This window comes from Gorilla gorilla, chromosome 22 (assembly GCF_029281585.2).
Source record: "Gorilla gorilla gorilla isolate KB3781 chromosome 22, NHGRI_mGorGor1-v2.1_pri, whole genome shotgun sequence".
NCBI classification, from domain to species: Eukaryota; Metazoa; Chordata; class Mammalia; order Primates; family Hominidae; genus Gorilla; species Gorilla gorilla.
In genome coordinates, this window is record NC_073246.2 from 24,004,910 (window position 1) to 24,020,950 (window position 16,041).

Below are 16,041 nucleotides of genomic sequence, written 5' to 3' on the forward strand. Positions count from 1 at the left end.
CTACAAAGAACCCCTTGCTCCAGGAAAGCAGTAGAGGCAAAATTGGTGGAAAAGGAAGGCAATGCAAGGAAATCCTTTTTTTTCTCTCTCTCTAAAACGATGACATTTCTCTGAAGTTTTGACTTACACATTTTTCTATCTTTTAAGTATCATGGTTATATGTATAAAGTTTATATTTTGTACTGAACATTAAGTCACAGTAGAAAATTTACATTAAACAACATTTAGACTAACTGCTTATTTTAACCCTTTACTCGTTTGCCCAGAGAATACTACCCGGCAGCACTTGCACTCGAGATAACTTTGCCACGATGTATCTCGCTTTTATTGTTACTTTGGCATCGCTGTAGTTTATCGACTTTGGAAACAAAAGACATCATTCTATTTATAGCATTCTGTTTTTAGTAGTGGTATTTCAATTTACAAAATACAGTAATTCTCAATTGCTGAAAATGTCAACTCCTAGAAAACGTAGCTCCTTCTCGTGCTGTTAACATCGTTCTCGAACAGCTGTTCGCGGCAGATTCATTTGATGAATCTGATTTTTCCAAAATAGATGATTCTCATGATTCAGATGATTCCGATGTTAGTTCTGATTACGAATAACTCCAAGAACAGTTTTTATATTCTATTTCCTCATTGAAAATCAGTTAGATTTGGTTTAGCTTCAAAGAGCATGTTTATGTAAAATTAAATGAGTGCTGGCAGTGAGCTGCACATTTTTATTTCTAAACAGGAAAAGGGTTAAATCTTATATAATTCAAGTTTGTTGGTAGTATCAACAGTACTGATAGTAGTAATTGTAATCATAGGATGGTGGCACTAATTATAAAAAGGTATTGGTAATAATAGCTAAGGATTATTGAGTGCTCATCCTGTGATTAGAATGATGCTAAGCTCTTTGAATTTATAATCACTTTTTTGCCTATCACAATAGGTGAGAGGCATTATTATTTAAGTGAGAGCCATAATATATTTTATGGGATGCATTTAGAATGAACAAGAATGAAGCTGGCAACACCAAAGAAGAGGCTCTGCATTGGGTAGATACTGAGGGTTTGGTTAAGGCTGGATGCTAAGAATATTTTGAGAAACAGAAAGGTCATGCAGACAATGAGTGATAAAGTTCATTCGAATGCGGGTCTCATGATCACGGGTCAACGTGCTTAACCATTCAGCACCTTTCCATTGGTTCTAATGAATAAATGGTAGTATATGCAGTAGCTAAGATTCTTAATTCTGGGGTCAGACTTTCTTGCTTTAAAGTTTCTTTCGACCACAGCTGTCTATTCACTAGGCTGATGTTGGATAAATTACTTCATTGATCTATGCCTTTGTTTTCTCATATGTAAAATGGAGATGATAATAGGGACTCCTTACTAAGATAGGTGTAAAGATGACATGTATTTATAGCTATCATATATTTGAAAAGTTTCAAAGAGTGCCTGGCACATAGTAAGCACTGCATGTTTGCTATCATTTCTTAAGGCCCAATTCCCTGTTGGGAAGGCTGAAAGCTTTGTAGGTTTATATGATTCTTTGACACTTTTTTTAGCAGTTTATTTGTTTTATTGGTTACATAGTTATATTTATTTAGACATAGCTAACGAATATTATAAGACACGATAATTGCATTTTATCCAGGTAGAAGCAATAGTTATACAATCATTTCTTTTAATGCCATCAGCAAATAAAGGTGGAATGCAGGTAAAATTTTTTTAAATGCTGTGTCTAGATATTTCTAACATGTTTTTCTAGCCAGATGTGGATTTGAGATTTTACAAGCACATATACTACTTGGTATAGGTGATTCTAAAAAAAGCAGTTGTCAGTATTTGTAAAATTATCAATTGTTAATGCGCAAAATAAAGTATCCAGAAGACAGAAGAGGAGACGGCATAGACATTCTCTTCTGGCAACAGAACTAGCAGGTTTACTATGAGTTTTACAACCCAAAGCGAGTATGTTTCTAAAATCTTGCATATGGCTTTACACATGAGTAAGTGAAAATGTGCTGTTATAAGGTGATAGCTTTGCATTCCTGCTATCACAAACATTTTAAAATATATTGTGTAGACGTGCTCCTTGGGGAATGGAATTAAATAATTTTCTTTAGCAGTCAACCAGTGAAACTGAGACTCTGTTATCAGAACAGAGAGTATCTACTGCAAATTTCCAGATACTTTCAGTAAAATCTATTTATGATATAAGGCATTTATAGAATTGATTTAGCCATTGATACGAGCTGAAAAATTTATATGTTGAAGTCTTAACAGCAGCACTTCAGAAAGTGACCGTGTTTTGAGTTAGGGTGTTTACACAGGTAATCAAATAAGGCTTTTAGAGTGGACCGTAATCCAGTATCACCGACGTTCTTATAAAAAAGAGGAAATTTACACACAGATGTACAGAGGAAAGACAGTGTGAAGACACAGAAAGAAGACGGCCACCTACAAGCCAAGGAATGAGGGGAGGCTGGACAAAATTTTTCCTCACGGTCCTCAGCAGGCATCAACTCTGAAAATACCTTGGTGTCTTATTTATGTGTGCTTGTATCAGAAAATTCCTGAGACTGTATAATTTGTAAACAACATAAACACATTTCTCACAGTTGTGGAGGCTGGAAGTGTTAAGATCATAGAACTGGCAGTTTTGGTGCCTGGTGAGGGCTTGGTCTTTGCTCTAAGATGGCACCTTGTTGTTGCATCCTTTGGAGGAGAGAAACACCATATCCTCATATGGCAGAAGGGAAAAAAGTGGTGAACCTACTTTCTCAAGCCCTTTTATCAGGGCCTTACTCCTATTTATTAGGGCCCTGCTCTCATGGCTTCATCACCTTCTAAATGTCCCACTTCTTAAGTTTCAACATATAAATTTTAGGAGAAACTTTCAGACTACATAATTTCACTTCTGGATCCCCAAACTCACATCCTACTTACATGCAAAAAACATATATTTTATCCCAGTACCCCTCAAAAATCTTAACTTGTTACAGCATCAACTCAAATGTCTTACATCTAGCATCTCTAAATCAGATATAGGTGAGACACAAGGTACAAAATAATTCTGAAACAAAGTGCTCTCCAGTTGTGAGCCAGTACAATCAAACAGTTGTGTGCTTTCAAAATATAATGGTGAGACAGGCACAGGACAGTTAGTTCCATTTCAAAGGGAAAAACAGAAGGAGGATTGGAATTAAGTACGAAATCACAAAGTAAACAACATTAAACCTTGATGCTTGAGAATTCTTTTCTTTGACTCCAGGTCCCACCTTCCAGACACACTAGGGTGGGGTTGGGTCCACAAGCTTCCAGAAGACCCTAGCCTATGGCTTTGCCTGGTGCCACCCATGATGCATCTTTCATGGGTTGGTGTTCAGTACATGTAACTCTGTTAGGCTAGAATTGCATGTTGGTGGCCCTACAGTTCTGGGGTCATGGGGGTGGCACTGCTCCTGGAGCTCCTCTACACATAGCTCTTGTGGGGCTTCTCTGCAGAATCCCTGAATTTAAGGCTCAGTGGACTTGAACCAGGGGCTCCAATAGGTATTGCCTTAGTGGAGGCTTTTGTGGCAGCCATACTTTGTGGCAGTTCTTTGCCTGGGTCCAGAGACTCTTCAAGGCATTCTTTGAAGTCTAGATGGAGAGAGCCATGTCTCCATAGTTTGTGCACTCCATACAGCTGCAGAGTTAGCACCACTTGCATTCTGCCAAGGTTTACCACATTTGCTTTGCATAGTGATAGGCTGAGCTGCATTTGGGCCTCCTTACACTACACCGGGGAGGCCAAAGAACACTGCACAGGAATGCATGAAGCGAAACTCGACATGGCCCTAGGTAATGAGCTCTGAGGTACCATGAGCTCCCTAGGGCTCTGTCTTGAAACTGTTCTGCCTGTCACTCTTGTCCTACGATGGAAGTGGCAGCCTTAAGACATCTAAAATGCCTTCAGGGCCATTATTCCACTGTCTTGATGAATATAATCTGGCTTCCTTCTATCCATACTAATTTCATTATCAAGAGTAATTTGGGGCCGGGCACGGTGGCTCATGCCTGTAATCCCGGCACTTTGGGAGGCCTAGGCAGGCGGATCACGAGTTCAGGAGATTGAGACCATCCTGGCTAACGCGGTGAAACCCCGTCTCTACTAAAAATACAAAAAAAATTAGCCAGGCGTGGTGGCAGGTGTCTGTAGTCCCTGCTACTCCGGAGGCTGAGGTAGGAGAATGGCGTGAACCCGGAAGGCGGAGCTTGCAGTGAGCCGAGATTATGCCACTGCATTGCAGCCTGGGTGACAGAGCGAGACTCCATCTCAAAAAAAAAAAAAAAAAGAAAAAAGAGTAATTTGGCCACACTGTTGGTATTCTGTCATGAACATGCCCTCTTTCTTTTTACAAACTGTTCAGGCTGAGAATTTTCCAAATCTTTACATTCCACTTCCCTTTTGATTATATTTCATCTTTAATTTGCTTCTCTCTTTTAATATTTTACTATAAGCAATAAAGAGAAGCCGTGAAGGCCCCTGATCACTCTGTTCAGATATCTCTTCTACTAACTATCCTAATTAATTGCTTCCAAATTCTGCCTTCCACAAAGTTTTAGGATGTGGACACAATTCAGCCAAGTTTTTTGCCACTTTATAGTAAAGAAAGGCCTTTATTCAGTTTCTAATACCTTGTTCCTCATTTTTTTCTATGACCTCATCAGAATTGCCTTTGCCATTCACATTTCTACCAATATTATGATCACAACCACTTAGGTAATCTCTGGGATGGCTGAGACTCTGCCTAGAGCTCTATTCTTCTGAGCCCACAATAAAACAACCCTTAACATTTCATTTATAACAATCTAGGCTTCCTCCAGCACTCACCTTCAAATTCTTCAAGCCTCTACCTTTTAACCAGTCCCAAAACTGCTTTCATATTTGTAATGTCAACATCTCACATCTGGTACCAATGTATGTCTTAGTACATTTGTATGAGTATAACAAAACACCTTAGACTTGGTGAGCTATAAAAAATACTGAAGTTGGAATGACTTTTCTGGGCCCAGAGCTTGGGAATGTGGGCTATGGCCTTGCGTCTGATTTCCATTTTTTTTTTATGATGTCTAAGTACCACTGAAGATGCCAGCAGTGCCTATTTTCCCACAAATATTATTATCTTGAACAGATTCAAACAGTTTTCCCAGGGCACTTTATTCCTGTAGGGATGGCCCAGATGCAAGATACTGTGAATAAACAAGTGTAGAGTGTATTTTATTCCCTTAAATAATTCATCAAATCGAGGTAATAAATAAATAATCAAATAAATTATAATACATCATTATAAATGCAATAATACCTAGACAGTGTTATAGTATCACAAAGATAGGTGGAGGGCGAGAAATTCAAGCAGAGGAGTGAGAAGTCATTGCCTACTTCTGGTTTTGAAGCAGATGGGCCATTTGCTATAATTAAAGTAGAGATGTGTAAGAAACTGCCTGTTCTTCATTGTCTGGCCTCCTGGAGAGAACTTTTACCTTTGTTCCAATTTAATTTGGACTCGTCAGAGAAGTCATTATTTCCAGACCCACCAATTGGGTGGTGCTAAAAGAACATTGCATTCTTATTTTATCCATGATACAAATCTCTATTGTACAGTATGAGTTTTTATAACCTTGGATATGAATGACTGATTAATTAGATATCACAAATTACATACTTAAAGCTGCTGTTGGTTTGAATGACTAACAAGAGGAATCTACACCTTGCACGTCAGAAAACTCAGAAGAATTCAAATATCCATCATTAACCCTGTCATTCTTCTTTATTCCTTTGGCCAATGTAGGATGACCTGCAACAAAAATAAAGTAAGATCAGGGCTAGAGGTGATGGAGGTTTGTTTGCAGATTGAAGAGAAATGAAGAAAGTGATGTTTTTATTTTTTCAGTTTTGACTTAGGTAATTTGGATTTTCTTGTAATAATTGTAATAATGAAATGGTTGTTACTGAAGTTATTTAATAAAATTGGTTATTGCATGTCTGACCCCTCAGTTCCTCATTGAAACAAAAGTTTTAAGACCTTTCTAGATCATGTAAGATTTCTCAAGAGTGCAAGTATGACATTATCAAGGGAAATGCATTTTATTTCTGAACACAACTAAAAATTCAGGTAGATATAGGTCTGAAACTTACATGGTACCTAACACATATAATTAATTTTGTAAATGACTGACTCATGAATACTATGAAAATTGTAATTACAAGATAAAAATATCAGATATGATATACCATACATATAATTATATCACCTTGTATCAATCACTAATATATTTTAACTTTGGAAGCATTGGCTTTAGTAAGGAGATATGTGTGTGTAGTTATAAACATATATTTATATGCATTTTGATATATTTGCATGCATTTTGATATTAAGCATTATTATTTTTTGTTCTGGGAAAAGAAAAAGTCCTCTGTCATTTATTAATTTTAAAAATTGAGTTTTAGTGGCCTGCATAATCTTACATTAGTACATTGAATTTGTAGGTATACATTCTTGCAATATATTCACTATATATTAGAAAAACGTCTATAGACTTCATGAAACACAGCTGTGGTAAAGTAGGTCAAAATTCTTTTCATAACAAATCTAATGTGTACTTGAATATAACATTTATTAAGAAAATTAGAACTCTTTCTTATAATCCAGGTCAATGCCAAGCTTACTTTGGAAATGTGAAGTGAAACATTAATTTACTTAAACTGTTTATTTGAAAGCATAAAATATTTTAAGTAATGGTTTGGTAAACTATTCAAAGAATTGATGAGAAAAGGTAGTATTTACTTCATTTATAAGATAATTTATCTACTCTATTTTATTAATAGATTTTAAACTTGGCCTAAAAAATGGATAGACATACATTTTGTAAAGAAGTGTGTTTTTAATATACCTTCTCATAGCAATATAGAATAAACACAATTATCTAATGTGCTTGAGTTTTAAATATTGAGGCCTTTTCTGCCTTTTTAAATGTAATTATGTCAATATATTTTACATTTTTTAAGGGTTGTGTTAAATATTGGTCAAAATTGTAGACACTTTAATTTTATTGTAGAAAAACAACACGGAGGAGTGTCTGCACTGGAACACAAGCCTTCCGCCTGCCCCACAGGCCACCCAGCCACCAGTATGGTTTTTTGTGCTGTGATGAGAGGATGGGGTATGTGCTACTTATCCTCATTCCACACTATGTGATTCCAATTTTATTCTGGGTTCTGGTGCACAAAAGGGTGAGTCTACGGATAGACCAACTTTGAAGGACTTACAAGGTAGACATATATTATCTATACACATCAAATTGTTTTATAAAAGTGCATTGATCAAAATTGTACCTTTATATATAAGAAGAAGCAATGTAAACTGCCTGGTTAAAAATTATTCACTTATTTTGGGTATGCATATTCACTATTGGGATGAATATAGAAGTAAAATAACAACAAAAACACATCAAACTAAAAATTTTGCGTTGGGTATACTTTTGGTGCCATTTGCACATGCTTTCTACTTGGCTTAGATTGGCTTGATCACACTTGCTCCCTGAGCTTTTTGTTCAGTAAATAGCATTGGCTAGCTCTACCATTGCCTGGTGCCCTAAGACAGGCATGTTATTCTCTCCAGAGGAAACACAGGCAATATTTGTGCTTGCAAAAGATAGGAGGGCATCTCTTTGCCAATTAAGGCATGGATTTCAAAAGTGAGTCCCATGAGATTGCACCCACATTGAATACTTGCATTTAAGCTTTACCTCTATTTTTCTAGAGTATCCAGGTTGTAAAATGTCTGCATCTGAAAAAGTCTTATATTATGCTTTTTCTATAAAAACCCCAACAAGCTTCAGCTTTTGTTATATAGATACAGAATATAATTTACATGAATTAATTTTAATAAAATATTTATTTCATTTACATGTTGTATTAGTCGGGGTTCTCTAGAGGGACAGAACTAATAGGATATATATACATATATATATATCTGAACATGTATATGTATAAAGAGGAATTTATTAAGTATTAACTTACATGATCACAAGGTCCCACAATAGGCTGTCTACAAGCTGAGGAGCAAGGAGAGCCAGTGCAAGTCCCAAAACTGAAGAACTTGGAGTGCAATATTTGAGGGCAGGAAGCATCCAGCATGGGAGAAAGATGTAGGCTGAGGGGCTAGACCAGTCTCTCCTTTTTACGTTTTTCTGCCTGCCTTATATTCCCTGGCAGCTCATTAGATGGTGCCAACCAGATAAATGGTAGATCTGCATTCTCCAGCCCACTGACTCATCCTTCAATCCAATCAAGTTGACAGTATTAACTATCACAAGTCCACCCCTTGTCAACTTGAACTCATACACATCTGAGATCATACATAATCTTCAAATAAAGACAATAATAAGGTCCTAATTATGCCTAACATACTATAACTATCCTTCATACAACCAGAAACACACCAATCCCCAACTCAATTACTATTACATAAAGTTAACAATACTTAAATGCTGACATGAAGTCAGTAAGTATTATGACATATGATAAAGGAAAAGGAAATAAAATAAAGATGATTTCTTAGTACAAGTGTATACATGCACAAACATGTTTTTAACAAAAGAAGGAGGAAATTCTCATGACAGTTATAGTCCCCATTTCTGCAGCTGGTCACATGGTCATAAGTGGTATTGATGACTACCTTCTTCTACTACCCATTCTGTATTCCCTTTGTCTTCAGCAAGCACCTCAGCAGGTCATGGTTTTTTTCCCTGGTGGGAGTTACCCAAACCTTTATTCCTGAGGGGTCTGGGCCATTCGTAGTCCTGCCTGGATTGGGCTGTTGTAGTTTCCCATGGACCTTAATCACAGGACATGGTAATACTAAGAGACGTCTTAATGGTCTCCTGTACTCCATGCATACTCCTCCTTACCTCCATTGTGGAGTAGTAGACTGATTTCATCTTGATAATCTGGGCCAACCACCCCATCCAACACTGTAACTCCCTTCTTTGCCTATTGACTTAAAAGTAGGAGGAGCCCAAAGTGTCCAGGTGGCAATCTTAACTTCCAGTTTAATGGAATTCTTGTTGTGTCTCCTGGTGGCAGCATTCCTCCCTCTGGAACTAAGAAGTCTAGGCCAGCAGAACATAGTGTCATGGGAATAGGAAGCAAAAATTGTCCTAGTGAATCCCTAGGGGTGATGGTGAGTGGTGCCACTTCAACTTCCACCCCTTGATTACTGGGCCCATGAATCCTGGCTATGAGAGAAACAGTACCATATATTGGATGCTGGTTTAGAGCATACGCAACCTTCTGGAGAACTTTGCCTCAGCCCTGCAAGTATTGTCACCTAGTTGGCATTGTAATTGTGCCTTCAAAAGGCTGTTCCATCATTCTTTCAATCCAGCTGCTTGAGGATGATAGGGAACATGGTAAGATCTGTGAATTCCATGAACACAAGCCCACTGCCGCACTTCTTTAGCCGTAAAGTGAGTGCCTTGGTCAGAGGCAATATTGTATGGATAAGGCATTCCATGAGTCCACCAATGGCAGTCTTGGCAGAAGCATTGCATGCAGTATAGGCAAACCCATATCCAGAGTAAGAGTCTATTTCAGTGAGGACAAGGCTCTGCCCTTTCCTTGATGAAAGAGGTCGAATATGATCAACCTGCCACCAGGTGGCTTGCTGATCACCCCAAGGAATGGTGCTATATCGAGGGCTCAGTGTTGGTCTCTCCTGCTGGCAAATTGGGCACTCAGCAGTGGCCATAGCCAGGTCAGCCTTTGTGAATGGAAGTTCATGTTGCTGAGCCCATGTGTAACCTCCATCTCTGCCACCACGGCCACGTTTTTCATGGGCCCATTGGGCGATGACAGGGGTGGCTGCAGAAAGAGACTGAGTGGTGTTCACAGAAGGGGTCATCCTATCCACTTGATTATTGAAATCCTCCTCCACTGAGGTCACCCGTTGATGAGCATTCACAGGGGATACAAATATCTTCACAGTTTTTGACCACTCTGAGAGGTTCTTCCCCAAATTTCTTTGTCATCAATTTTCCAATCATGCTTCCTTCAATCCCTGACCATCCAGCAAAATCATTGGATAAGGCCCATGAATAAGTATATAATTGCACATCTGGCCACTTCTCCTTCTATGCAAAGTGCACAACCAGGTGCACTGCTCAAAGTTCTGCCCACTGGGAAGGTTTCCCTTCACCACTGTCCTTCAGGAATGTCCTAGAAAGGGGCTGTAGTGCTGCAGCTGTCCACTTTCAGGTGGTGCCTGCATATTGTGCAGAACCAGGCCCTAGTATACTCTTCCTCTGTTGACTGATTATAGGGAACTCTCCATGAGGCCATTAGTGCAGGCTGAGGGAGAGACGGCAGAGTGGCAGGAGTGGAGACCATGGGCATTTGAACCACTTCCTCATGTAACTTATTTGTGCCTTAAGTACCTGCTCAAGCCCGATCATGTATATACCACTTCAATTTGATGATGCAATGCTGCTGTGCACGATCCACTCTATGGCTAGATGGGTCAGAAAGCCCCCAGTTCATGACAGACAATTCAGCTCTCACAGTGACTTGATGACCCATAGTCAAACGTTCAGTTTCCACCAAAGCCCAGTAGCAGGCCAAAAGCTGTCTCTCAAAAGGAGAGTAGTTATCTGCAGAAGATGGCAGGGGCTTGCTCCAAAATCCTTGAGGCCTCCGCTGTGATTCACCTTTGGGGGCCTGACAAAGGCTCCAAACAGCATCCCTATCTTCCACTGACACCTCAAGCTCCATTGGATCTGCTGGATCTGGGTCATATGGCCCAAGTGGGAGCAGCTTGCACAGCAGCCTGTACCTGTTGCAGAGCCGTCTCCTGTTTTGGGCCCACGCAAAACTGGCGTCCTTTCAGGTCACTCGATAAATGGGATGGAGTAGCACACCCAAAAGAGGAATGTGTTGCCTCCAAAATCCAAACAGGCCAACTAGGCATTGTGCCTCTTTCTTGATTGTAGGAGGGGCCAAATGCAGCAACTTATCCTTCACCTTAGAAGGAATATCTTGACAGGCCCCACACCACTGGATCCCCTGGAAATTTTACTGAGGTAGAAGGTCCCTGAATTTTAGTCAGATTGATTTCCCATCCCCTGGCACACAAATGTCTCACCAATAAGTCCAGTGTGTTTGCTACTTCTTGCTCACTGGATCCATCCACATCATGTCATCAGTGTAATTGACCAATATGATATCTTGCAGAAGAGAAAAGCAATCAAGGCCTCTCTGAATAAGATTATGACACAAAGCTGGAGAGTTATATACCCCTGAGGTGGGCAATAAAGGTATATTGCTGGCCTTGCCAGCTGAAGGCAAATTGCTTCTGGTGGGTCTTATGGACAAGAATGGAGAAAAAGGCATTTACAAGGCTGCATAGCAGGTACCAGGAAATGTGTTAATTTGCTCAAGCAATGAAAGCACATCTGGCACAGCAACTGCAACTGGAGTCACCACATGGTTAAGTTTACCATAATCCACTGTCATTTTCCAAGATCCATCTGTCTTCTGCACAGGCCAAATGGAAGAGTTGAACAGGGATGTGGTAGGAATCACCACCCCTGCCTCTTTCAAGTTCTTCATTGTGGCACTAATCTCTGCATCCCTCTAGGGATGCCATATTGTTTTTCATTTAATTTACTATTGATTTTGTTTTGATTTACTATTTTTCTAGGTAGAGGCAGCTCTGATGGCTTCCCTTTGGCCATTCCAACCATAATAGCCCTCACCCTACCAGTCAGGGAGCCAATGTGGGGGTTCTGCCAGCTGTTAAGTATGTCTATGCAAATTATGCATTCTGGCACAGGGGAAATGACCATAGGATGAGTCCAGGGACCCACTGGACCCACTGTAAGTCGGACGTGAGCTAAAACTCCATTAATTGCTTGACCTCCATAAGCACTTACTTTAAGTGGAGGATTACAATGACCTTTTTTGGCTAACACCTATAATCCCAGCACTGGGAGGCCAAAGCAGGCAGATCATCTGAGGTCAGGAGTTCGAGACTAGCCTGAACATGGTGAAAACCCGTCTCTACTAAAAATACAAAATTAGCTGGGTGTTGTGGTGCATGCCCCTAATCAATCCCAGCTATTTGGGAGGCTGAGGCAGGAGAATCGGTTGAACCTGGAGGTGGAGGTTGCAGTGAGCTGAGATCGCGCCATTGCACTCCAGCCAGGGCAACAAGAGCAAAACTCCGTCTCAAAAACAACAACAACAACAACAACAAAAACACAATGATGTTTTGGGTCCCCTGGAATCAACGTCAGTTCAGAGCCAGTGTCCAGTAGTCCCTGAAATGTCTCATCATTTCCCTTTCCCCATTGCACAGTTACCCTGGTAAAGGCCAGAGGTCTCCTTGGGGAAGGATGGGAGAAAGATTCACTGCATATTGTCGGTAATGTAGTGGGGTCCTTCCTAAACAGGATCCACCCTCCCCGTGCATTCAAGATGTTCTGGGTCTGTAAACTGACTCATGTCTGGAAATTGTTTGAGGGGCCGTGATTCTCTGTTTTTATAATTCAAATTAATATTTTGTCCATTCGACCTAGAAATTTTCTGCTTATATAAATTAAACAGGAATGCTGCAGTCTTCCTATCAATTTCAGCTCTAGAAACACTGTGATTAATTAGCCAATGCCAGAGCTCTACATGAGTCAGACTACTCTGATTGCCACTTTGCCTCTGCTGTCCATTATGGTAGCTATGCCTACCTTGAGGTTGATAGTTGAGTGCTGTCACTTGGTACCTACCACCTCAGCATCCAATTATTCCCATTGTATTTAAATTTTGTAGTTGTGTGACTTAGTTTCCCACTGTTAGATCTGAAATACAGAGACGAGCAATTACAGGGCTCTTCAATGATGCAGGTGCTGCCCTCACTATTTCACAAGGCATCGGTCAAGGGTATATCTTCTGGACCCTCCCAGCTGGGATGTGTAGGTCTAAAGTGACTAATCCACTCCACCATCCCAAGCTCCTTAAGCCTTTGGATCCCTTCCTTGACATTAAACCTAGGGAGATCAGGCATTTCCAGCTGACTCACAGTGGGCTATCTTTTAATCCATATTTCAGCTAACCAAGCAAATAAACTGTTAGAACCTTTTTTAATTCCCTGAGTGCAGCACTAAGGCAGAGTCCCTACTTACTGGGCCCAAATCAATAAATTCAGTCTGATCCAACTCTATGTTCTTCCACAATTATCCCATACTTTTAATATCCATTCCCATGCCTGTTCCTCAGATTTCTGTTTATATAAATTAGAGAACTCAAACAGTTCTTTTTGAGTGTAGTGCACCTCCCATGGGTCACACTCTCAACCTCGCCTCTAGGGGCCCATAGGGACTTTAGTCTAGTTATAGGTCTAGAAGCAAACAGAAGGGTTGGGGTGGCTGCTGAGGAGAATCAACATTGTCTTGCCTGGCAACTGCCTCAGGAGAGGCCATCATTGTTGCCTCAAGCAGCGCAGGGTTTATCTCCTCAGACAAAAGTGGAAAGGCTGATGGCAGCATGAGTTGGGGAGGAAATTATGCCACTACTGGGGATGGGGAAGCTGTTCCTTCTGGCAAAAAAGGTTCATCAGAGTTTACAAACTCAGTGTCCCCAGCTTCATCAGGGTCCTCCCACACATCCCCATTCCAACTTGCAGCATCCCATTATTTTCCAATCAATGCCCTCATTTTAACAGTAGACACCTGGCAAGGCTGTGCATGCATCTTTCCTTGCAGGTACACCACTCACTCGTATGATAAGAGCTCGTCTGTTTTTTCACAGTTTCAGCTCTTTCTCTACAGGAGATAAGACTCTCACTCAGGGCAATCTTAGCAGATTTGAGGCTCAGTATCTGCTTCTGAAGCTAGAAGACAGAAGCTCTAAGTTCATCATTTTCTTTCATCATTATGTCCACTGAACTTAGGAGCAGCCAACCAGCTTCATTATTTTCCTTGGGTCTCCACATATAGTCAAAGGTATTATGTATAGAGTCACTAAACTTCTTGCATCTTAGCCAGTGGTGAATCAGGAGTGTCAAATGCATTTATTTTGCACTACTCTCTTGACAGTTCACGCCAAGGACTATCAGTGTTCTCCATACTTTGAGAAGTAGAGTCTTTTGCATTTTTGGATCTAATCATATTAAGCAGCCAACTCCAGATAACCCCAAAACCAGTGAAAGAACTCCATCCTTAATATTCTGTTCTTCTATAACCCCTCCTCGTAACAAAATCTTTATTAGTCAGGGTTCTCTAGGACAGAACTAATACAATATATATATAAAGGGGACTTTATTAAGCATTAACTTACACAATCACAAGGTCCTACAATAGGCTGTCTGCAAGCTGAGGAGGAGGAGACAGAGCCAGCCCGAGTCCCAAAACTGAAGAACTTGGAGTCTGATGTTTGAGAGCAGGAAGCATCTAGCACGGGAGAAAGATGTAGGCTGGGAGGCTAGGCCAGTCTCTCCTTTTCAAGTTTTTCTGCCTGCTTTATATTCGCTGGCAGCTGATTAGGTTATGCCCATGAGATTAAGGGTGGATCTTTCTTCCCCAACCACTGACTCAAATGTTAATCTCCTTTGGCAACACCCTCACAGACACACCCAGGATCAATACTTTGTATCCTTCAATCCAATCAAGTTGACAGTATTAACCATCTCACATATATATTTTGGAAGCTAATAATTCTCCCAAAGGTATGATTTTCTTTTATTTAAATTCCTGTTTTTCTACTAAAATAACAACATTAACAACAATAAAGATAACACAAAAACTATAATATATTAAGATACTTTAGAATAAATGCAGAGTAGACAGATGTTAAACACAAAATTAGTTTATGTTGTGCCAGGCTAGGTTTTTATCAAGACTTTATGTCTACTTTGTATCTATCCTATGAAGCTCTTTTCTTTTTGTCTTTATTGGTGTTTTCATATTTATATCTTACTTGATTGTTTCATGATCTGGCCTTCATGTGAGTGTGTGTGTGTGTGTGTGTGTGTGTGTGTGTGTGTGTGTGTAACTTTAGAAGTCTGTTATATCATGGTATGAATTAACTGCCTAATAAATAATCACTATAATTTTTACTCATTTTAGTAAGTATAACTTCGGATTTTTTAAAATGTATTTTTATAATATATGGCTCACTGAATGATAAAATATCAGAGAAAAATTAGAAATGAAAATTCCTGAGAGTAGGCACTACTTTAGGGAATATAAGAGGCATTGTTTCCCTGAATTCAAAATAAGATCATGTCTCTAATGTGGGATAATATGATAGAAAGAAGCAGTGGACTGAATGCAGATGACAACTTTTAGTATTCTCTGTGGTAGGAAAAGGGATTAGGGAATATTTCGTTCATCTTAACAATTTTTTTATCTCATTATCTGTACAACAAGATATTTGAACAAGATCTTCTCTAGGGTCTATTCTAATTGCAAACTTTTGTAACTTTAATGGAAAACAATTTAAAAATAAATCAAAGTTTGTTTCTAATGAATGCTATTTCAAGTTTCATTGAATAGTTTAAATGAATAATATCGCATTGGAAGGATCCCAGAAGTCCTTAGTAACAAAAAATAGTGGTTGGGGGGAACACCACTGTGAGAGAGTAGAACATTTTTTTCTTCTCAGTTATTACTAAAAATCTTTAGTTTCTATTTCCCATTTGATCTGATTTTATACAGGTCATTATAAATGTCTCTTTGCTTCATTGTTTTAATTTCCCCAGTATTATAAAAAAGTAACAAAAAAGTCAATAAATTGGGCAATTCTGTAATATGTATTTTGATAATTCTGAATCTACCTGCATGCATAATTGTTTCTGACAATAAATATTGGTTGGTTGAATTGATAAGAATTCCAACAATTAACCTAGAAAGTGTTTAATCTGATTTGACTTGGTGAGGTAGCTTCTTTACAGGTTGTTACAATGGAGAGGGAAATTTCCGGGTAAAAGATTATTAAAAGGAAAACAGGCAAAATCTG

General features: G+C 39.4%; 1 long non-coding RNA gene across 1 annotated transcript in view; it reads right to left on the reverse strand.

Moving 5' to 3' along the window:
- Positions 1-5,632: 5,632 nt before the first annotated feature.
- Positions 5,633-16,041, reverse strand: part of LOC109024456 (uncharacterized) — an 84,444-nt gene continuing 74,035 nt past the window's right edge. The window contains exons 5-6 of the long non-coding RNA XR_002003955.1: positions 12,774-12,884; positions 5,633-5,833 (exon numbers count right to left, since the gene is read on the reverse strand). This is a non-coding gene — a long non-coding RNA (uncharacterized lncRNA). The remainder of the gene's footprint in view (positions 5,834-12,773; positions 12,885-16,041) is intronic.